The sequence below is a fragment of the Patagioenas fasciata genome, chromosome 34 (assembly GCF_037038585.1).
Source record: "Patagioenas fasciata isolate bPatFas1 chromosome 34, bPatFas1.hap1, whole genome shotgun sequence".
Classification (NCBI taxonomy): Eukaryota; Metazoa; Chordata; class Aves; order Columbiformes; family Columbidae; genus Patagioenas; species Patagioenas fasciata.
Window position 1 is genome coordinate 1,084,520 of NC_092553.1, and position 24,206 is coordinate 1,108,725.

The 24,206-nt window shown below is 61.3% G+C and overlaps 1 long non-coding RNA gene across 2 annotated transcripts in view; it reads right to left on the bottom strand.

Moving 5' to 3' along the window:
* LOC139826090 (uncharacterized) overlaps positions 1–24,206 on the bottom strand; it is a 567,662-nt gene that overhangs the window by 6,662 nt on the left and 536,794 nt on the right. The window contains exons 1-2 of one of the 2 annotated variants that reach the window (XR_011736158.1): positions 21,601–21,709; positions 20,386–20,445 (exon numbers count right to left, since the gene is read on the bottom strand). This is a non-coding gene — a long non-coding RNA (uncharacterized lncRNA). Of the gene's footprint in view, positions 1–20,385; positions 20,446–21,600; positions 21,710–24,206 lie in introns of those variants that run through there. The other variant, XR_011736157.1, reaches the window with a different exon arrangement.

Sequence of the window (24,206 nt, forward strand, 5' to 3'; positions counted from 1 at the left end):
GGGGACAATGTGGGGTCCTGGGATGTCACAATGGGCCCCAGTGACAAACGGGGGCCACTGAATGTCACAATGGGCCCTGGGGACAATGGGGGTCCTGGGACGTCCCAATTGGCCCTGGGGACAAGGAGGGATCCCCAGAATGTCACAATGGGCCCTGGGGACAATGGCGGGTCCTGGGACGTCCCAATGGGCCCTGGGGACAAGCAGGGATCCCCAGGATGTCACAATGGGCCCTGGGGACAATGGCGGGTCCTGGGACGTCACAATGGGCCCTGGGGACAAGGGGGGGTCCCCAGGATGTCACAATGGGCCCTGGGGAAAAAGAGGGGTCCCCTGAATGTCACAATGGGCCCTGGGGACAAGGGGGTGCTGAGGATGTCACAATGGGCCCTGGGGACAATGGGGGGTCCTGGGACGTCACAATGGGCCCTGGGGACAGTGGGGGGTCCTGGGATGTCATAATGGGCCCCAGTGACAAAGGGGGTCCCCTGAATGTCACAATGGGTCCTGGGGACAATGGTGGGTCCTGGGACGTCACAATGGGCCCTGGGGACAAGGAGGGATCCCCAGGATGTCACAATGGGCCCTGGGGACAATGGGGGGTCCTGGGACGTCACAATGGGCCCCAGTGACAAGGGGGGGTCCCCAGGATGTCACAGTGTCCCTGGGTACAAAGAGGCGTCCCCGGAATGTCACAATGGGCCCTGGGGACAAGGGGGTGCCCTGAATGTCACAATGGGGCCTGGGGAAAATGGGGGGTCCTAAGACGTCACAATGGGCCCTGGGGACAATGGGAGTCCCCAAGGTGTCAGAACGAGCCCTGGGGACAAAGTGGAATCCTGGAATGTCACAATGGCCCCCAGTGACAAAGGGGTTCCCCATGGTGTCACAATGGGCCCTGGGGACAAAAGGGGTCCCCAGGATTTCGCAATAGCACTGGGGACAAAGGGGGGTCATGGGATGTCACAATGTGCCTTGGGGACACAGAGGGGCCCTAGGACGTCACAATCAGCCCTGGGGACAAGGGGGGGTCCCCTGAAAGTCACAATGAGCCCTGGGAACAGAGGGGGCTCCCCAGGACATCACAATGGGCCCTGGGAACAATGGGGGGTCCTGGGACGTCACAATGGGCCCTGGGGACAAGGGGGGGTCTCCAGGATGTCACAATGGGCCCTGGGGACAAAGAGGGGTCCCTAAAGTGTCACAATGGGCCCTGGGGACACAGAGTGGGGTCCTGGGATGTCACAATGGGCCCCAGTGACAAAGGGGGTCCCCATAGTGCCACAATGGGCCGTGGGGACAAAAGGGGTGCCCAGGATGTCACAATGGGCCCTGGGGACCAGGGTGGTCCTGCGATGTCACAATGGGCCCTGGGGACAAAGGGTGTCCCCTGGTTTTCACAATGGGCTCTGGGGACAAAGGGGGGTCCTGCGATGTCACAATGAGCCCTGCGGTCAGGGGTGGTACCCACGGTGTCACAATGGGCCCTGGGAACAAGGGGGGTTCCCCATAGTGTCACAATGGGTCCTGGGGAAAATGGGGTCCCCAGGATGTCACAATGGGCCCTGGGGACAATGTGGGGTCCTGGGATGTCACAATGGGCCCCAGTGACAAAGGGGGTCCCCTGAATGTTACAATAGGTCCTGAGGACAGTGGGGAGTCCTGGGACGTCACAATGGGCCCTGGGGACAAGGAGGGATCCCCAGGATGTCACAATGGGCCCTGGGGACAAGGAGGGATCCCCAGGATGTCACAATGGGCCCTGGGGACAACGGGGGGTCCTAAGACGTCACAATGGGCCCTGGGGACAAGCAGGGATCCCCAGGATGTCACAATGGGCCCTGGACACAATGGGGGGTCCTGGGACGTCACAATGGGCCCCGTTGACAAGGGGGCATCCCCAGGATGTCAAAATGCGCCCTGGGGCCCAGGGGGGTCCTGCGATGTCACAATGGGCCCTGGGGACAAAGGGGGTCCCCTGGATGTCACAATGGACTCTGGGGACAAAGGGGATCCCCACGGTATCAGAATGGGCCCTGGGGACAAAGGGGGGTCCTGCGATGTCACAATGAGCCCTGCGGAAAAGGGTGGTACCCACGGTGTCACAATGGGCCCTGGGAACAAGGGGGGGTCCCCATAGTGTCACAATGGGTCCTGGGGACAAGTGGGGTCCCCAGGATGTGACAATGTGTCCTGGGGACAATGTGGGGTCCTGGGATGTCACAATGGGCCCCAGTGACAAAGGGGCAACCTGAATGTCACAATGGGTCCTGGGGACAAGGGGGGGTCCTGGGACGTCACAATGGGCCCTGGGGACAAGAAGGGATCCCCAGGATGTCACAATGGGCCCTGGCGACAATGGGGGGTCCTGGGACGTCACAATGGGCCCCAGTGACAAGGGGGGGTCCCCAGGATGTCACAGTGTGCACTGGGTACAAAGAGGCGTCCCCGGAATGTCACAATGGGCCCTGGAGACAAGGGGGTGCCCTGAATGTCACAATGGGCCCTGGGGACAATGGGGGGTCCTGGGATGTCACAATGGGCCCCAGTGACAAGTGGGGGTCCCCAGGATGTCACAATGGGCCCTGGGGACAAAGAGGGGTGCCCTGAATGTCACAATGGGCCCTGGGGACAAGGGGGTGCAGTGGATGTCACAATGGGCCTTGGGGACAATGGGGGGTCCTGGAATGTCACAATGGGCCCTGGGGACAATGGGGGTCCCCAGGATGTCACAATGGGCCCTGGGGACAATGGGAGTCCCCAAGGTGTCAGAACGAGCCCTGGGGACAAAGTGGAATCCTGGAATGTCACCATGGCCCCCAGTGACAAAGGGGTTCCCCATGGTGTCACAATGGGCCCTGGGGACATAAGGGGTCCCCAGGATTTCACAATAGCACTGGGGACAAAGGGGGGTCATGGGATGTCACAATGGGCCCTGGGGACAAGGGAGATCCCCATGGTGTCACAATAAGCCCTGGGGACAAAGTGGGGTCCTGGGATGTCACAATGGGCCCTGGGGACAAAGGGGGTTCCTGGGATGTCACAATGGGGCCCAGTGACAAAGAGGGTCCTCATGGTGCCACAATGGGCCCTGGGGACAAAGGGGGTCCCCTGGATGTCACAATGGGCTCTGGGGACAAGGAGGGTCCCCAGGATGTCACAATGGGCCCTGGGGACAAAGAGCGTCCCCAGCATGTCACAATGGGCCCTGGGGACAAAGAGGGGTCCCCTGAATGTCACAATGGGCCCTGGGGACAATGGGGTGCAGTGGATGTCACAATGGGCCCTGGGGACAATGGGGGGTGTCCAGGATGTGAGAATGAGTCCTGAGGACAAGGGGGGGTCCCCATGGTGTCACAATGGGTCCCCAGTGACAAGGAGGGGTCCCCATGGTGTCACAATAGGTCCTGGGGACAAAGTGGGGTCCAAGAATGTCACAATGGGCCCTGGGGACAAAAGGGGTTGCCATGGTGCCACAATGGGCCCTGGGGTCAAAGGGGGTCCCCATGGTGCTACAATGGGCCCTGGGGACAAAGGGGGGTCCTGGGATGTCACAATGGGCCCTGGGGACAAGCGGGGGTCTCCATGGTGTCACAATGGGCCCCAGTGACAAAGGGGGTCCCCTGAATGTCACAATAGGTCCTGGGGACAATGGGGATCCTGGGACGTCACAATGGGTCCTGGGGACAAGGAGAAATCCCCAGGATGTCACAATGGGCCCTAGGGACAAAGAGGGGTCCCCTGAATGTCACAATGGGCCCTGGGGACAAGGAGGGATCCCTAGGATGTCACAATGGCCCCTGGGGACAATGGGGGGTCCTGGGACGTCACAATGGGCCCTGGGGACAAGGGGGGGTCCCCAGGATGTCACAATGGGCCCGGGGGACAAAGGGGTGCCGAGGATGTCACAATGGGCCCTGGGGACAATGGGGGGTCCTGGGATGTCACAATGGGCCCTGGGGACAATGGGGGGTCCTGGGATGTCACAATGGGCCCTGGGGACAAGGGGGTCCCCCAGATATCACAATGGGCCCTGGGGACAATGTAAGGTCCTGGGCTGTCACAATGGACCCTGAGGACAAGGGGGGTCCCCAGGATGTCACAATGAAGTCCTGGGACAAAGGGGGTCCCCAGGATGTCACAATGGGGCCTGGGGACCAGGGGGTGTCCTGGGATGTCACAATGGGCCCCAGTGACAAAGGGGGTCCCTATGGTGCCACAATGGGCCATGGGGACAAAGGGGGTCCCCTGGATGTCAGAGTGGGCTCTGGGGACAAGGAGGGTCCCCAGGATGTCACAATGGGTCCTGGGGACAAAGGGGGGGTCCCGTGAATGTCACAATGGGCCCTAGGGACAAGGGGGTGCCGAGGAGGTCACAATGGGCCCTGGGGACAATGGGGGGTCCTGGGACGTCACAATGGGCCCTGGGGACAAGAGGGGATCCCTAGGATGTCACAATGGGCCCTGGGGACTAATGTGGTCCCCACGGTGTCACAATATGTCCTGGAGACAAAGGGGGGTCCCCAGGATGTCACAATGGGCCCTTGGGACAATGGGGTTCCTGGGATGTCACATTGGGTCCCCAGTGACAAAGGGGGTCCCCAGGATGTCTCAATGGGCCCTGAGGACAATGGGAGGTCCCCATGGTGTCACAATGGGTCCCCAGTGACAAGGGAGGTCTCCACGGTGCCAGGATGGGTCCTGGGGACAAGGAGGTCCCCAGGATGTCACAATGGGCCGTGGGGACAAAGAGGCTGCCCAGGATGTCACAATGGGACCTGGGGACAAGGGGGTCTCCAGGAACTCACAATGGGCTCTGGGGACAATGGAGGTTCCCCAGGATGTTCACAATAGGCCCTGAGGACAAGGGGTGGTCCCCATGCTGTCACAACGGGTCTCCAGTGACAAGGGGGTCCCCAAGGTGTCACAATGGGCCCTGGGGACAATGCGGGGTCCTGGGACGTCACAATGGGCCCCAGTGACATGGGGGTCCCCAGGATGTCACAATGGGCCCTGGGGACAATGTGGGGTCCTGGGATGTCACAATGGGCCCCAGTGACAAAGGGGGTGCCCTGAATGTCACAATGGGTCCTGGGGACAATGGGGGTTCCTGGGACGTCACAATGGGCCCTGGGGACAAGGAGGGATCCCCAGGATGTCACAATGGGCCCTGGGGACAATGGGGAGTCCTGGGACGTCACAATGGGCCCTGGGGACAAGAGGGGGTCCCCAGGATGTCACAATGGGCCCTGGGGACAAAGAGGGGTCCCCTGAATGTCACAATGGGCCCTGGGGACAAGGGGGTGCCGAGGACGTCACAATGGGCCCTGGGGACACAGAGGGGCCCTAGGACGTCACAATCAGTCCTGCGGACAAGGTGGGGTCCCCTGAGAGTCACAATGAGCCCTGGGAAGAGAGGGGGCTCCCAAGGACATCACAATGGGCCCTGTGAACAATGGGGGATCCCCAGGATGTCACAATGGGCCCTGGGGACAACGGGGGGTCCTAAGACGTCACAATGGGCCCTGGGGACAAGCAGGGATCCCCAGGATGTCACAATGGGCCCTGGACACAATGGGGGGTCCTGGGACGTCACAATGGGCCCCGTTGACAAGGGGGCATCCCCAGGATGTCAAAATGCGCCCTGGGGCCCAGGGGGGTCCTGCGATGTCACAATGGGCCCTGGGGACAAAGGGGGTCCCCTGGATGTCACAATGGACTCTGGGGACAAAGGGGATCCCCACGGTATCAGAATGGGCCCTGGGGACAAAGGGGGGTCCTGCGATGTCACAATGAGCCCTGCGGAAAAGGGTGGTACCCACGGTGTCACAATGGGCCCTGGGAACAAGGGGGGGTCCCCATAGTGTCACAATGGGTCCTGGGGACAAGTGGGGTCCCCAGGATGTGACAATGTGTCCTGGGGACAATGTGGGGTCCTGGGATGTCACAATGGGCCCCAGTGACAAAGGGGCCACCTGAATGTCACAATGGGTCCTGGGGACAATGGGGGGTCCTGGGACGTCACAATGGGCCCTGGGGACAAGAAGGGATCCCCAGGATGTCACAATGGGCCCTGGCGACAATGGGGGGTCCTGGGACGTCACAATGGGCCCCAGTGACAAGGGGGGGTCCCCAGGATGTCACAGTGTGCCCTGGGTACAAAGAGGCGTCCCCGGAATGTCACAATGGGCCCTGGGGACAAGGGGGTGCCCTGAATGTCACAATGGGCCCTGGGGACAATGGGGGGTCCTGGGATGTCACAATGGGCCCCAGTGACAAGTGGGGGTCCCCAGGATGTCACAATGGGCCCTGGGGACAAAGAGGGGTGCCCTGAATGTCACAATGGGCCCTGGGGACAAGGGGGTGCAGTGGATGTCACAATGGGCCCTGGGGACAATGGGGGGTCCTGGAATGTCACAATGGTCCCTGGGGACAATCGGGGTCCCCAGGATGTCACAATGGGCCCTGGGGACAATGGGAGTCCCCAAGGTGTCAGAACGAGCCCTGGGGACAAAGTGGAATCCTGGAATGTCACAATGGCCCCCAGTGACAAAGGGGTTCCCCATGGTGTCATAATGGGCCCTGGGGACATAAGGGGTCCCCAGGATTTCACAATAGCACTGGGGACAAAGGGGGGTCATGGGATGTCACAATGGGCCCTGGGGACAAAGGAGATCCCCATGGTGTCACAATAAGCCCTGGGGACAAAGTGGGGTCCTGGGATGTCACAATGGGCCCTGGGGACAAAGGGGGGTCCTGGGATGTCACAATGGGGCCCAGTGACAAAGAGGGTCCTCATGGTGCCACAATGGGCCCTGGGGACAAAGGGGGTCCCCTGGATGTCACAATGGGCTCTGGGGACAAGGAGGGTCCCCAGGATGTCACAATGGGCCCTGGGGACAAAGAGCGTCCCCAGCATGTCACAATGGGCCCTGGGGACAAAGAGGGGTCCCCTGAATGTCACAATGGGCCCTGGGGACAATGGGGTGCAGTGGATGTCACAATGGGCCCTGGGGACAATGGGGGGTGTCCAGGATGTGAGAATGAGTCCTGAGGACAAGGGGGGGTCCCCATGGTGTCACAATGGGTCCCCAGTGACAAGGAGGGGTCCCCATGGTGTCACAATAGGTCCTGGGGACAAAGTGGGGTCCAAGGATGTCACAATGGGCCCTGGGGACAAAAGGGGTCCCCAGGATTTCACAATAGCACTGGGGACAAAGGGGGGTCATGGGATGTCACAATGGGCCCTGGGGACAAGGGAGATCCCCATGGCGTCACAATAAGCCCTGGGGACAACGTGGGGTCCTGGGATGTCACAATGGGCTCTGGGGACAAGGAGGGTCCCCAGGATGTCACAATGGGCCCTAGGGACAAAGGGGGGTCCTGGGATGTCACAATGGGCCCCAGTGACAAAGAGGGTCCTCATGGTGCCACAATGGGCCCTGGGGACAAAGGGAGTCCCCTGGATGTCACAATGGGCTCTGGGGACAAGGAGGGTCCCCAGGATGTCACAATGGGCCCTGGGGACAATGGGGGGTCCCCACGGTATCAGAATGGGCCCTGGGGACAAAGGGGGTCCCCTGAATGTCACAATGGGCCCTGGGGACAGTGGGGGGTCCTGGGACGTCTCAATGAGCCCAGGGTACAAGGGGGGGTCCCCAGGATGTCACAATGGGCCCTGGGGACAAAGAGGGGTCCCCTGAATGTCACAATGGGCACTGGGGACAAGGGGGTGCAGTGGATGTCACAATGGGCCCTGGGGACAATGGGGGGTGTCCAGGATGTGAGAATGAGTCCTGAGGACAAGGGGGGGTCCCCATGGTGTCACAATGGGTCCCCAGTGACAAGGAGGGGTCCCCATGATGTCACAATAGGCCCTGGGGACAAAGTGGGGTCCAAGAATGCCACAATGGGCCCTGGGGACAAAAGGGGTTGCCATGGTGCCACAATGGGCCCTGGGGTCAAAGGGGGTCCCCATGGTGCTACAATGGGCCCTGGGGACAAAGGGGGGTCCTGGGATGTCACAATGGGCCCTGGGGACAAAGGTGGTGTCCCCATGGTGCCACAACGGGCCCTGGGAGCAAGGGGGTGGCCAGGATGTCACAATGGGTCTTGGGGAAAATGGGGGGTACCCAGGATGTCACAATGGACCCTGAGGACAAGCGGGGGTCTCCATGGTGTCACAATGGGCCCCAGTGACAAAGGGGGTCCCCTGAATGTCACAATAGCCCCTGGGGACAATGGGGGGTCCTGGGACGTCACAATGGGCCCTGGGGACAAAGAGGGGTCCCCTGAATGTCACAATGGGCCCTGGGGACAAGGGGGTGCAGAGGATGTCACAATGGGCCCTGGGGACAATGGGGGGTCCTGGGACATCACAATGGGCCCTGGGGACAAGGAGGGATCCCCAGGATGTCACAATGGGCCCTGGGGACAATGGGGTCCCCCAGATATCACAATGGGCCCTGGGGACAATGTAAGGTCCTGGGCTGTCACAATGGACCCTGAGGACAAGGGGGGTCCCCAGGATGTCACAATGGGCCCTGGGGACAAAGGGGGTCCCCACGGTATCAGAATGGGCCCTGGGGACAAGGGGGGTCCCCTGAATGTCACAATGGGCCCTGGGGACAATGGGGGGTCCTGGGATGTCACAATGAGCCCTGCAGACAAGGGTGGTACCCACAGTGTCACAATGGACCCTGGGGACAAGGGGGTGCCGAGGATGTCACAATGGGCCCTGGGGACAATGGGGGGTCCTGGGACCGCACAATGGGCCCTGAGGACAATGGTGGGTCCCCTGAATGTCACAATGGGCCCTGGGGACAACGGGGGGTCCGCAGGATGTCACAATGGGCACTGGGGACAAAGGGTGGGTCCCCATGGTGTCACAATGGGCCCTGGTGACAAGGAGGGTCCCCACGGTGCCAGGATGGGTCCTGGGGACAAGGGCGTCCCCCAGATGTCACAATAAGCCCTGGGGACAAAGTGGGGTCCTGGGATGTCACAATGGGCCCTGGGGACAATGGGAGTCCCCAAGGTGTCAGAACGAGCCCTGGGGACAAAGTGGAATCCTGGAATGTCACAATGGTCCCCAGTGACAAAGGGGTTCCCCATGGTGCCACAATGGGCCCTGGGGACAAAAGGGGTCCCCAGGATTTCACAATGGCCCTGGGGACAAAGGGGGGTCCTGGGATGTCACAATGGGCCCTGGGGACAAAGGGGGTGTCCCCATGGTGCCACAACGGGCCCTGGGAGCAAGGGGGTGGCCAGGATGTCACAATGGGTCCTGGGGAAAATGGGGGGTGCCCAGGATGTCACAATGGACCCTGAGGACAAGCGGGGGTCTCCATGGTGTCACAATGGGCCCCAGTGACAAAGGGGCTCCCCTGAATGTCACAGTAGGTCCTGGGGACAATGGGGGGTGCTGGGATGTCACAATGGGCCCTGGGGAAAACGAGGGATCCCCAGGATGTCACAATGGGCCCTGGGGACAAAGAGGGGTCCCCTGAATGTCACAATGGGCCCTGGGGACAAGGGGGTGCAGAGGATGTCACACTGGGCCCTGGGGACAATGTGGGGTCCTGGGATGTCACAATGGGCCCCAGTGACAAAGGGTGTCCCCTGAATGTCACAATGGGTCCTGGGGACAATGGGGGGTCCTGGGACGTCACAATGGGCCCTGGGGACAAGGAGGGATCCCCAGGATGTCACAATGGGCCCTGGGGACAATGGGCGGTCCTGGGACGTCACAATGGGCCCTGAGGACAAGGAGGGATCCCCAGGATGTCACAATGGGCCCTGGGGACAATGGGGGGTCGTTAGACGTCACAATGGCCCCTGGGGACAAAGAGGGGTCCCCTGAATGTCACAATGGGCCCTGGGGAAAATGGGGGGTCCTGGGACGTCACAATGGGCCCCAGTGACAAGAGGGGGTCCCCAGGATGTCACAATGGGCCCTGGGGACAAACAGGGGTCCCCTGAATGTCACAATGGGCCCTGGGGACAAGGGGGTGCCGAGGATGTCACAAGGGGCCCTGGGGACAATGGGGGGTCCTGGGACGTCACAATGGGCCCTGCGGACAAGGAGGGATCCCCAGGATGTCACAATGGGCCCTGGGGACAATGGGGGGTCCTGAGACGTCACAATGAGCCCTGCGGACAAGGGTGGTACCCAGGACGTCACAATGGGCCCTGGGGACAAGGGGGGGTCCCCATAGTGTCACAATGGGTCCTGGGGACAAGTGGGGTCCCCAGGATGTCACAATGGGCCCTGGGGACAATGTGGGGTCCTGGGATGTCACAATGGGCCCCAGTGACAAAGGGGGTCCCCTGAATGTCACAATGGGTCCTGGGGACAATGGGGGGTCCTGGGACGTCACAATGGGCCCTGGGGACAAGGAGGGATCCCCAGGATGTCACAATGGGCCCTGGGGACAATGGGCGGTCCTGGGATGTCACAATGGGCCCCAGTGACAAGAGGGGGTCCCCAGGATGTCACAATGGGCCCTGGGAACAAACAGGGGTCCCCGGAATGTCACAATGGGCCCTGGGGACAAGGGGGTGCAGAGGATGTCACAATGGGCCCTGGGGACAATGGGGGGTCCTGGGACGTCACAATGGGCCCTGCGGACAAGGAGGGATCCCCAGGATGTCACAATGGGCCCTGGGGACAATGGGGGGTCCTGGGACGTCACAATGGGTCCTGGGGACAAAGGGTGTCTCCAGGATGTCACAATGGGCTCTGGGGACAATGCAGGGTCCTGGGACGTCACAATGGGTCCTTAGGACAAAGAGGGGTCCCCAGGATGTCACAATGGGCCCTGGGGACAATGTGGGGTCCTGGGATGTCACAATGGGCCCCAGTGACAAAGGGGGTGCCCTGAATGTCACAATGGGCCCTGGGGACAATGGGGGTTCTTCGGACGTCACAATGGGCCCTGGGGACAAGGAGGGATCGCCAGGATGTCACAATGGGCCCTGGGGACAATGGGGGGTCCTGGGACGTCACAATGGGCCCTGGGGACAAGAGGGGGTCCCCAGGATGTCACAATGGGCCCTGGGGACAAAGAGGTGTCCCCTGAATGTCACAATGGGCCATGGGGACAAGGGGGTGCAGAGGATGTCACAATAGGCCCTGGGGACAATGGGGGGTCCTGGGACGTCACAATGGGCCCTGGGGACAAGGAGGGATCCCCAGGATGTCACAATGGGCCATGGGGACAATGGGGGGTCCCGGGACATCACAATGGGCCCGGGGAACAAGGGGGTTCCCCAGGATGTCACAATGGGCCCTGGGGACAAGGAGGGATCCCCAGGATGTCACAATGGGCCCTGGGGACAATGGGGGGTCCTGGGACGTCACAATGGGCCCTGGGGACAAGAGGGGGTCCCCAGGATGTCACAATGGGCCCTGGGGACAAAGAGGGGTCCCCTGAATGTCACAATGGGCCCTGGGGACAAGGGGGTGCCGAGGATGTCACAATGGGCCCTGGGGACAAGGGGGGGTCCCCAGGATGTCACAATGGGCCCTGGGTACAAAGAGGGGTCTCTAAAGTGTCACAATGGGCCCTGGGGACACAGAGGGGCCCTAGGACGTCACAATCAGCCCTGGGGACAAGGGGGGGGTCCCCTGAAAGTCACAATGAGCCCTGGGAACAGAGGGGGTCCCCAGGACGTCACAATGGGCCCTAGGAACAATGGGGGTCCCTTGAAGGTCACAATGGGCCCTGGGGACAATGGTGGGTGTCCTGAATGTCAAAATGGGCCCTGGGGACAAAGGGGGGTCCGCAGGATGTCACAATGGGCACTGGGGACAAAGGGGAGGTCCCCATGGTGTCACAATGGGCCCAAGTGACAAGGAGGGTCCCCACGGTGCCACGATGGGTCCTGGGGACAAGGGGGTCCCCCAGATGTCACAATGGGCCCTGGGGACAATGGGGTTGCCCAGGATGTCACAATGGACCCTGGGGACAAAGGGGGATCCCCAGGATGTCACAATGGGCCCTGGGGACCAGGGGGGTCCTGCGATGTCACAATGGGCCCTGGGGAGAAAGGGGGTCCCCTGGATGTCACAATGGGCTCTGGGGACAAGGAGGGTCCCCAGGATGTCACAATGACCCCTGCGGACAAGGGGGGTGTCGATGGTTTCACAATGGGCCCTGGGAACAAGGTGAGGTCCCCATAGTGTCACAATGGGTCCTGGGGACAAGTGGGGTCCCCAGGATGTCACAATGGGTCCTGGGGACAATGTGGGGTCCTGGGATGTCACAATGGGCCCCAGTGACAAAGGGGTTCCCCATGGTGCCACAATGGTCCCTGGGGACAAAGGGGGTCCCCAGGATTTGACAATAGCACTGGGGACAAATGGGGGTCATGGGATGTCACAGTGGGCCCTGGGGACAAGGGAGGTCCCCATGGTGTCACAATAAGCCCTGGGGACAAAGTGGGGTGTTGGGATGTCACAATGGGCCCCAGTGACAAAAGGGGGTCCCCATGGTGCCACAATGGGCCGTGGGGACCAGGGGGGGTACTGCAATGTCACAATGGGCCCTGGGGAGAAAGGGGGTCCCCTGGATGTCACAATGGGCTCTGGGGACAAGGAGTGTCCCCAGGATGTCACAATGGGCCCTGGGGACAAACGGGGGTGTCGACGGTGTCAAAATGGGTCCTGGGGACAAAGGGCGACCCCAGGATGTCACAATATGCCCTGGGGACAAAGGGGGTCCCCACGGTATCAGAATGGGCCCTGGGGACAAAGGGGGGTCCCCTGAATGTCACAATGGGCCCTGGGGACAATGGGGGTCCTGGGATGTCACAATGAGCCCTGCGGACAAGGGTGGTACCCACAGTGTCACAATGGGCCCTGGGCACAAGGGGTGGTCCCCATAGTGTCACAATGGGTCCTGGGGACAAGTGGGGTCCCCAGGATGTCACAATAGGTCCTGGGGACAATGTGGGGTCCTGGGATGTCACAATGGGCCCCAGTGACAAAGGGGGTCCCCTGAATGTCACAATGGGTCCTGGGTACAATGTGGGGTCCTGGGACGTCACAAAGGGCCCTGGGGACAAGGAGGGATCCCCAGGATGTCACAATGGGCCCTGGGGACAATGGGGGGTCCTGGGACGTCACAATGGGCCCCAGTGACAAGGGGGGGTCCCCAGGATGTCACAATGGGCCCTGAGGACAAAGAGGGGTCCCCTGAATGTCACAATGGGCCCTGGGGACAAGGGCGTGCCGAGGATGTCACAATGGGCCCTGGGGACAATGGGGGGTCCTGGAATGTCACAATGGGCCTTGGGAGCAATAGGAGGTTCTGGGATGTCACAATGGGCCCTGGGGACAATGGGGGGTGCCCAGGATGTGAAAATGAGTCCTGAGGACATGGGGGGGTCCCCATGGTGTCACAATGGGTCCCCAGTGACAAGGAGGGGTCCCCATGGTGTCACAATAGGCCCTGGGGACAATGGGGTCCCCTGAATGTCACAATGGGCCCTGGGAACAAAAGTGGTTGCCATGGTGCCACAAGGGGCCCTGGGGTCAAAGGCGGTCCCCATGGTGCTAAAATGGGCCCTGGGAGCAAGGGGGTGGCCAGGATGTCACAATGGGTCCTGGGGACAATGGGGGGTGCCCAGGATGTCACAATGGACCCTGAGGACATGGGGGGGTCCCCATGGTGTCACAATGGGTCCCCAGTGACACGGGGGGGTCCCCATGGTGCCACAATGGGCCCTGGGGACTAATGAGGTCCCCACGGTGTCACAATGCGTCCTGGAGAAAAAGGGGGGTCCCCAGGATGTCACAATCTGCTCTTGGCACAATGGGGTTCCTGGGATGTCACAATGGGCCCTGGGGACAATGGGGGTCCCCACGGTGCCACGATGGGTCCTGGGGACAAGGGCGTCCCCCTAGATGTCACAATGGGCCCTGGGGACAATGGGGTTGCCCAGGATGTCACAATGGACCCTGGGGACAAAGGGGGGTGGGCAGGATGTCACAATGGGCACTGGGGACAAAGGGGGGGTCCCCATGGTATCACAATGGGTCCCCAGTGACAAGGAGGGTTCCCCATGGTGTCACAATAGGCCCTGGGGACAAAGTGGGGTCCAAGAATGTCACAATGAGCCCTGGGGACAAAGGGGGGTCCTGGGATGTCACAATGGGCCCTGGGGACAGGAGGGGATTCCTAGGATGTCACAATGGGCCCTGGGGACTAATGTGGTCCCCACAGTGTCACAATATGTCCTGGAGACAAAGAGGGGTCCCCAGGATGTCACAATGGGCCCTTGGGACAATGGGGTTCCTGGGATGTCACAATGGGTCCCCAGTGACAAAGGGGGTCCCCAGGATGTCTCAATGGGCCCTGAGAACAATGGGAGGTCCCCATGGTGTCACAAAGGGTCCCCAGTGACAAGGGAGGTCCCCACGGTGCCACGATGGGTCCTGGGGACAAGGAGGTCCCCAGGATGCCACAATGGGCGCTGGGGACAATGGGGGGTCCTGGGACGGCACAATGGGCCCTGGGGACAAAGAGGCTCCCCAGGATGTCACAATGGGACCTGGGGACAAGGGGGTCCCCAGGACTCACAGTGGGCTCTGGGGACAATGGAGGTTCCCCAGGATGTTCACAATAGGCCCTGAGGACAAGGGGTGGTCCCCATGCTGTCACAATGGGTCCCCAGTGACAAGGGGGGTCCCCAAGTGTCACAATGGGCCCTGGGGACAATGGGGGTCCCGGGACGGAATAATAGGCCCTGGGGACAAAGGGGGGGTCCCACAGTGTCACAATGGGCCCTGGGGACAAAGGGGGTCCCCACGGTGTTACAATGGTCCAGGGGGAAAAAGGGGGATGCCCAGGATGTCACAATGGGCCCTGAGGACAAGGGGGTTCCCCAGAGTGTCGGAATGGGTCCCCAGTGACAAGGAGGGTCCCCATGGTGTCACGATGGGTCCTGGGGACAAGGGCGTCCCCAGGATGTAACAATGGACCCTGGGGACAATGGGGGGTCCTGGGACGTCACAATGGGCCCTGGAGACAAAGGGGGTCCCCAGGATGTCACAATGGGCTCTGGGGACAATGTGGGGTCCTGGGACGTCACAATGGGCCCCAGTGACAAAGGGGGTCCCCAGGATGTCACAATGGGCCCTGGGGACAATGTGGGGTCCTGGGACGTCACAATGGGCCCCAGTGACAAAGGGGGTCCCCAGGATGTCACAATGGGCCCTGGGGACAATCTGGGGTCCTGGGACGTCACAATGGGCCCTGGGGACAAGGAGGGATCCCCAGGATGTCACAATGGGCCCTGGGGACAATGGGGGGTCCTGGGACGTCACAATGGGCCCTGGGGAGAAGAGGGGGTCCCCAGGATGTCACAATGGGCCCTGGGGACAAAGAGGGGTCCCCTGAATGTCACAATGGGCCCTGGGGACAAGGGGGTGCCGAGGATGTCACAATGGGCCCTGGGGACAAGGGGGGGTCCCCAGGATGTCACAATGGGCCCTGGGTACAAAGAGGGGTCTCTAAAGTGTCACAATGGGCCGTGGGGACACAGAGGGGCCCTAGGACGTCACAATCAGCCCTGGGGACAAGGGGGGGGTCCCCTGAAAGTCACAATGAGCCCTGTGAACAGAGGGGGTCCCCAGGACGTCACAATGGGCCCTAGGAACAATGGGGGTCCCTTGAAGGTCACAATGGGCCCTGGGGACAATGGTGGGTGTCCTGAATGTCAAAATGGGCCCTGGGGACAAAGGGGGGGTCCGCAGGATGTCACAATGGGCACTGGGGACAAAGGGGGAGTCCCCATGGTGTCACAATGGGCCCAAGTGACAAGGAGGGCACCCACGGTGCCACGATGGGTCCTGGGGACAAGGGGGTCCCCCAGATGTCACAATGGGCCCTGGGGACATTGGGGTTGCCCAGGATGTCACAATGGGCCCTGGGGACAATGGTGGGTCCCCTGAATGTCAAAATGGGCCCTGGGGACAAAGGGGGGTAGCAGGATGTCACAATGGGTACTGGGGACAAAGGGGGCGTCCCCATGGTGTCACAATGGGCCCTGGGGACAAAGGGGGATCCCCAGGATGTCACAATGGGCCCTGGGGACAATGGGAGTCCCCAAGGTGTCAGAACGAGCCCTGGGGACAAAGTGGAATCCTGGGATGTCACAATGGCCCCCAGTGACAAAGGGGTTCCCCATGGTGCCACAATGGGCCCTGGGGACAAAGGGGGTCCCCAGGATTTCACAATAGCACTGGGGACAAAGGGGGGTCACGGGATGTCACAATGGGCCCTGGGGACAAGGGAGGTCCCCATGGTGTCACAATAAGCCCTGGGGACAAAGTGGGGTCCTGGGATGTCACAATGGGCCCCAGTGACAAAGGGGGTCCCCATGGTGCCACAATGGGCCGTGGGGACAAAAGGGGTCCCCAGGATGTCACAATGGGCCCTGGGGACCAGGGGGGGTCCTGCGATGTCACAATGGGCCCTGGGGACAAAGGGGGTCCCCTGGATGTCACAATGGGCTCTGGGGACAAGGGTGGTACCCACGGTGTCACAATGGGCCCTGGGAACAAGGCGGGGTGCCCATAGTGTCACAATGGGTCCTGGGGACAAGTGGGGTCCCCAGGATGTCACAATGGGCCCTGAGGACAATGTGGGGTCCTGGGATGTCACAATGGGCCCTAGTGACAAAGGGGGTGCCCTGAATGTCACAATGGGTCCTGAAGACAATGGGGGGTCCTGGGACGTCACAATGGGCCCTGGGGACAAGGAGGGATCCCCAGGATGTCACAATGGGCCCTGGGGACAAGGGGGGGTCCCCAGGATGTCACAATGTGCCCTGGGTACAAAGAGGCGTCCCCTGAATGTCGCAATGGGCCCTGGGGACAAGGGGGGGTCCTGGGACGTCACAATGGGCCCCAGTAATAAGGGGGTATCCCCAGGATGTCATAATGGGCCCTGGGGACAAAGGGGGTCCCCTGGATGTCACAATGGGCCCTGGGGACAAAGGGGGGTCCTGGGATGTCTCAATGAGCCCTGCGGACAAGGGTGGTACCCACGGTGTCACAATGGGCCCTGGGAACAAGGGGGGGACCCCATAGTGTCACAATGGGTCCTGGGGACAATGTGGGGTCCTGGGATGTCACAATGGGCCCCAGTGACAAAGGGGCCCCCTGAATGTCACAATGGGTCCTGGGGAAAATGGGGGGTCCTGGGACGTCAGAATGGGCCCTGGGGACAAGGAGGGATCCCCAGGATGTCACAATGGGCCCTGGGGACAAAGAGGCGTCCCCGGAATGTCACAATGGGCCCTGGGGACAAAGAGGAGTCCCCTGAATGTCACAATGGACCCTGGGGACAATGGGGGATCCTGGGACGTCACAATGGGCCCCAGTGACAAGGGGGGGTCCCCAGGATGTCACAATGTGCCCTGGGGACAAAGAGGCGTCCCCGGAATGTCACAATGGGCCCTGGGGACAAGGGGGTGCCCTGAATGTCGCAATGGGCCCTGGGGACAATGGGGGGTCCTAAGACGTCACAATGGGCCTTGGGGACAAGGAGGGATCCTGGGACGTCACAATGGGCCCCAGTGACAAGGGGGGGTCCCCAGGATGTCACAATGGGCCCTGGGGACAAAGAGGGGTCCCCTGAATGTCACAATGGGCCCTGGGGACAAGGGGGTGCAGTGGATGTTACAATGGGCCCTGGGGACAATGGGGGGTGTCCAGGATGTGAGAATGAGTCCTGAGGACAAGGGGGGGTCCCCATGGTGTCACAATGGGTCCCCAGTGACAAGGAGGGGTCCCCATGGTGTCACAATAGGCCCTGGGGACAAAGTGGGGTCCAAGAATGTCACAATGGGCCCTGGGGACAAAAGGGGTTGCCATGGTGCCACAATGGGCCCTGGGGTCAAAGGGGGGTCCTGGGATGTCACAATGGGCCCTGGGGACAAAGGGGGTGTCCCCATGGTGCCACAACGGGCCCTGGGAGCAAGGGGGTGGCCAGGATGTCACAATGGGTCCTGCGGAAAATGGGGGGTGCCCAGGATGTCACAATGGACCCTGAGGACAAGCGGGGGTCTCCATGGTGTCACAATGGGCCCCAGTGACAAAGGGGGTCCCCTGAATGTCACAATAGGTCCTGGGGACAATGGGGGGTCCTGGGACGTCACAATGGGCCCTGGGGACAAGGAGGGATCCCCAGGATGTCAGAATGGGCCCTGGGGACAATGGGGGGTCCTGGGACGTCACAATGGGCCCTGGGAAGAAGGGGGGGGTCCCCAGGATGTCACAATGGGCCCTGGGGACAAGGGGGTGCTGAGGATGTCACAATGGGCTCTGGGGACAATGGGGGGTCCTGGGCTGTCACAATGGACCCTGAGGACAAGGGGGGTCCCCAGGATGTCACAATGGGCCCTGGGGACAAAGGGGGTCCCCACGGTATCAGAATGGGCCCTGGGGACAAGGGGGGTCCCCTGAATGTCACAATGGGCCCTGGGGACAATGGGGGGTCCTGGGATGTCACAATGAGCCCTGCAGACAAGGGTGGTACCCACAGTGTCACAATGGGCCCTGGGCACAAGGGGGGGTCCCCATAGTGTCACAATGGACCCTGGGGACAAGGGGGTGCCGAGGATGTCACAATGGGCCCTGGGGACAATGGGGGGTTCTCGGACCGCACAATGGGCCCTGAGGACAATGGTGGGTCCCCTGAATGTCAAAATGGGCCCTGGGGACAAAGGGGGGTCCGCAGGATGTCACAATGGGCACTGGGGACAAAGGGGGGGTCCCCAGGATGTCACAATGGGCCCTGGGGACAATGTGGGGTCCTGGGATTTCACAATGGGCCCCAGTGACAAAGGGGGTCCCCTGAATGTCACAATGGGTCCTGGGGACAATGGGGGGTCCTGGGACGTCACAATGGGCCCTGGGGACAAGGGGGGGTCCCCAGGATGTCACAATGGGCCCTGGGGACAAAGAGGGGTCCCCTGAATGTCACAATGGGCCCTGGGGACAGGGGGGTGCAGTGGATGTCACAATGGGCCCTGGGGACAATGGGGGGTCCTAAGACGTCACAATGAACCCTGGGGACAACGGGGGGTCCTGGGACGTCACAATGGGCCCCAGTGACAAGGGGCGGTCCCCAGGATGTCACAATGGGCCCTGGGGACAAAGAGGAGTCCCCTGAATGTCACAATGGGCCCTGGGGACAATGGGGGTCCCCAGGATGTCACAATGGGCCCTGGGGACAATAGGAGGTTCTGGGATGTCACAATGGGCCCTTGGGGTTTAGAAGTCAGGTCTCAGAGTGCAGCGTTTGGGGTGCAGGGGCTTGGGGGGAAATTTAAGGTTGCAGAGTGTGGGGTTCACAGGACTGGGGCACAGGATTTGGGGGTGCCAGGTTTCAGGGTTCAGGATTTGGAGGTGTGGAGTTTTGGGGTGCAGGGGTTGGGAGTGCAGGGTGGTGGGGGTGAGAGATTTGGGTGCAGGATTTGGGGGTGCAGAGTCTTGGGAGGCAAGGATCCGGGTCTTCAGGATTTGGGGGTTCAGTGTTTAGGGCAGCACAATCTTGGGGTGCAGGGGTTTGCAGTGAAAGGTTTGGTAGGCAGGATTTGGGGTGCAGGATTCTGGGGTGCTGGGTTTGGGGTACAGGATTTGGTGTTGCAGGGATGGGGTTGAAGGGCTTGGGTTGCCAGGCCTTTGAGGTGCAGGATTTGGAGGTGCAAGGTTTGGGAGGGAATTCTTTGGGGTGCAGGGTTTGGGGGCAGGTTTAGGGGTGGAGGGTATAGGACGGAAAGATTTGGGAATGCAGGGTTTGGGGTGCAGGTTTCGGGGTTCAGGAAGGTAGGGAGGGCAGGATTAGGGGGTGCAAGGTTTCAGTTGTAGGGTTTAGGGGTGCAGAGGTTGGTAGGCCCGAATTTGGGGGTGCAGGATCTGGGGTGCAGGGTTTGGGAAGACAGGATCGGGGGTGGAGGATTTGGGGGTGCAGGATTGAGGGGCAGGGTTTTGGTGCAGGGCTTGGGGTCAGGATCTGGGGTGCAGGTTTGGGAAGAGTATTTTGGGGTGCAGGATTTTGGGTGCCGTGTCTGCGGGGCAGGTTTGGGGTGATCACTGCTGATCCGCACACACTCTCTCTCTCTGTCCCCATTGTCCCCAATGCCCCCTTACCTGTCTCACCTCCCTCTCCAGCTCCGCTCCCACCCCCCCAATCCCCCTCAGCGGGGCCAGCCCGGGGTGCAGCTCCTGCAACGGCTCCTCCTCTGCATTCATTAACAATTAACACCCTCAGCAGCGCTAATTAACACCCCCCCCACCCCCCCGTATCCCCGCTGCCCCCTAATTACCCCCTAATTCGCGCTAATCACCCCTAATTCCCCCTCATTACTCACCCAGCAGCCCCTCGATGTCCGGAGCCGCCATCTTGCCCCGCCGGGAGGGCCACAAACCACCTCAAAATTGACCCAAAATAGCGCTTTTTCAACCCAAAACCCTCCCGCTGAGGCTCCCCGAGCTGTGTCCCCAAAGCCCCCGCTGTTGTCACCTCGGGAAAAGCGCGAAAAAAGCGGCCCCGGGGGTCCCCGCGCTTCGCTTCGCGCTCTGAGGTAAAGCGCGGGAAAACGAGCGGAGACGGAAAGAGCCGAGCGAAGCCGAATGGGCCCGAGCGGAGCCGAATGGGCCCGAGCGGAGCCGAGCGGCGCCCGAGCGGAGCCGAATGGGCCCGAGCGGAGCCGAGCGGCGCCCGAGTCCCGGCCGGGGCCGAACGCACCCGAAGGGACCCGAAGTCTTCCCGAAGGGGTCCGAGTGGAGCCGAACGCACCCGAACGCACCCGAAGGGGCCGAACGCACCCGAAGGGACCCGAAGTCTTCCCGAAGGGGTCCGAGTGGAGCCGAACGCACCCGAAGGGACCCGAACCCACCCGAAGGGGCCCGAGTGGAGCCGAACAAACCCGAAGGGACCCGAACCCACCCGAAGGGACCCGAACGCACCCGAAGGGACCCGAACGCACCCGAAGGGGTCCGAGTGGAGCCGAACGCACCCGAAGGGACCCGAACGCACCCGAAGGGACCCGAAGTCTCCCCGAAGGGGCCCGAACCCACCCGAAGGGGCCCGAAGTCTCCCCGAAGGGACCCGAACCCACCCGAAAGTGCCCCAAAAGGCGCCAAACTCCCAAATCCCCCCCTTTTTACCCCAAAACCCGTGTTCCGCTCCCCCCCCGGCCCCTCCTCTTCCTCCCCCCGCCCCCTTTCTTCCCCTTTTCCCGCCTCACGATCGTTTCCCGCCGCGGCGGTGGCTGCGAGCGAGGCCACGCCCCCTTCCTCAGGCGGCGGCCAATGGGAAGCGGGGGGGGTGCGTGGCCACGCCCACTGTGCGTGGCGTGCGCGGAGGCGGCACCGAGAGGAGCCGAAGATACACGAAGGGAGCCGAAGGGACCCGAGGGGACCCGAAGGGACCCGAACGCACCCGAAGGGACCCGAACGCACCCGAAGGGACCCGAGTGGGGCCCGAACGCACCCGAGGGGACCCGAAGGCACCCGAAGGGACCCGAACGCACCCGAAGGGACCCGAACGCACCCGAAGGGACCCGAGTGGGACCCGAACACACCCGAAGGGACCCGAAGGGACCCGAGTGGGGCCCGCACTCACCCGAAGGGACCCGAACACACTTAGGGGGCTCCATGAGTCACTTATGGGTCACTATGGGGCACTCCTGGGTCCCTAAGGGGGAAATTATGGGGGTCTATGGGGAGTTCAGGAGGGACCCAGGAGTACCCCAAGGGACCCAGGAGTGCCCCAAAGGACCCAGGAGTTCAGGAGGGACCCAGGAGTGCCCCAAAGGACCCAGGAGTTCAGGAGGGACCCAGGAGTGCCCCAAAGGACCCAGGAGTACCCAAATGTGTTGTGTTTTGTTTTTTCTCTCTTGTTTATGTCCTCTTTTACCTGAAATGGGACAATGGGGGCAATGGGGGGCAATGGGGTCAATGGGGGGCAATGGGGTCAGTGGGGGGCAATGGGGTCAGTGGGGGGCAATGGGGGACAATGGGGGACAATGGGGGCAGTGGGTACAATGGGGGCAATGGGGGGCAATGGGGGCAATGGGGGGCAATGGGGGGCAATGGGGGCAGTGGGGGGCAATGGGGGGCAATGGGGTCAATGGGGGCAATGGGAGTCAATGCGGTCAATGGGTCAATGGGTCAATGGGGTCAATGGGGTCAATGGGGGCAATGGGAGTCAATGGGGGGCAATGGGGATCAATGGGTCAATGGGGGCAATGGGGATCAATGGGTCAATGGGGGCAATGGGGATCAATGGGGGGCAATGGGGGCAATGGGGATCAATGGTGATCAATGGGGGGCAATGGGGGTCAATGGGGGGTCAATGAAGTCAATGACTCAATGACTCAATGGGGGTCAATGGGGATCAATGGGTCAATGGGGTCAGTGGGGTCAATGGGTCAATGGGAATCAATGGGGTCAATGGGGGTCAATGGGGTCAATGGGGATCAATGGGTCAATGGGGATCAATGGGGTCAATGGGTCAATGGGGTCAATGGGGATCAATGGGTCAATGGGGTCAATGGGTCAATGGGGATCAATGGGGGGCAATGGGGATCAATGGGTCAATGGGGTCAATGGGGTCAATGGGTCAATGGGGGTCAATCGGTCAATGGGGATCAATGGGGGTCAATGGGGTCAGTCAACGGGGTCAATGGGGTCAATGGGAGTCAATGGGGTCAATGGGTCCCAGGGTCGCATTCCCGCTGTCCCTGTCCCCGCTGTCCCAGGGCTCAGTGCTCACTCCTCATTGGTTCCTGGCCTTTTGCATTCATTAATATTCGGTTAATTATTCGTTAAGGTTTTCTTGCCATAGTTGAGCCCAGCAGGAACCCCCGGGGTCCTAAAACCCTCCCTCTCTATGGGTCCCTATGGGGCTCTATGGGTCCCTATGGAGCTCTATGGGTCCCTATGGAGCTCTCTAGGTCCCTATGGGGTTCCATGGGGCTCTGTGGTTTCCTATGGGCCTCTATGGGGCTCTATGGGTCCCTATGGGTCCTTATGGGTCTTAATGGGTCTCTATGGGGCTCCTTGGGTCTCTATGGGTCCCTATGGGTCTCTATGGGTCTCTACGGGTCCCTATGGGTCTCTATGGGTCTCTACAGGCTCTATGGGTCCCTATGGGGCTCCTTGATGCTCTATGGGTCTCTATGGAACCCCCAGGGTCCTAAAACCCTCCCTCTCTATGGGTCCCTTTGGGTCTCTATGGGTCCCTATGGGTCTCTATGGGGTTCCATGGGGCTCTGTGGCTCCCTATGGGCCTCTATGGTCTCTATGGGTCCCTATGGGGTCCTACGGAGCTCTATGGGTCCCTATGGGTCTCTACAGGCTCTACGGTCCCTATGGGTCTCTATGGGGTTCCATGGGGCTCTGTGGCTCCCTATGGGCCTCTATGGTCTCTATGGGTCCCTATGGGGTCCTACGGAGCTCTATGGGTCCCTATGGGTCTCTACAGGCTCTACGGTCCCTATGGGTCTCTATGGGGTTCCATGGGGCTCTGTGGCTCCCTATGGGCCTCTATGGTCTCTATGGGTCCCTCTGGGGTCCTATGGAGCTCTATGGGTCCCTATGGGTCTCTACAGGCTCTACGGTCCCTATGGGTCCCTATGGGTCTCTATGGTCTCTATGGGTCCCTATGGGTCCCTTTGGGTCTCTATGGGTCCCTATGGGGTTCCATGGGGCTCTGTGGCTCCCTATGGGCCTCTATGGTCTCTATGGGTCCCTATGGGGTCCTATGGAGCTCTATGGGTCCCTATGGGTCTCTACAGGCTCTACGGTCCCTATGGGTCCCTATGGGTCTCTATGGTCTCTATGGGTCCCTATGGGTCCCTTTGGGTCTCTATGGGTCCCTATGGGGTTCCATGGGGCTCTGCGGCTCCCTATGGGCCTCTATGGTCTCTATGGGTCCCTATGGGGTCCTATGGAGCTCTATGGGTCTCTATGGGTCCCTATGGGTCTCTACAGGCTTTACGGTCCCTATGGGTCTCTATGGGGTTCCATGGGGCTCTGTGGCTCCCTATGGGCCTCTATGGTCTCTATGGGTCCCTATGGGGTCCTATGGAGGTGGGTGCTTTTTTCCAACCAAAGTGATTAATGAGTTTTTAGGGTTTATCCCAAATGATGGGAACCCCCGGTTCCTTCCTTCCTTCCTTCCTTC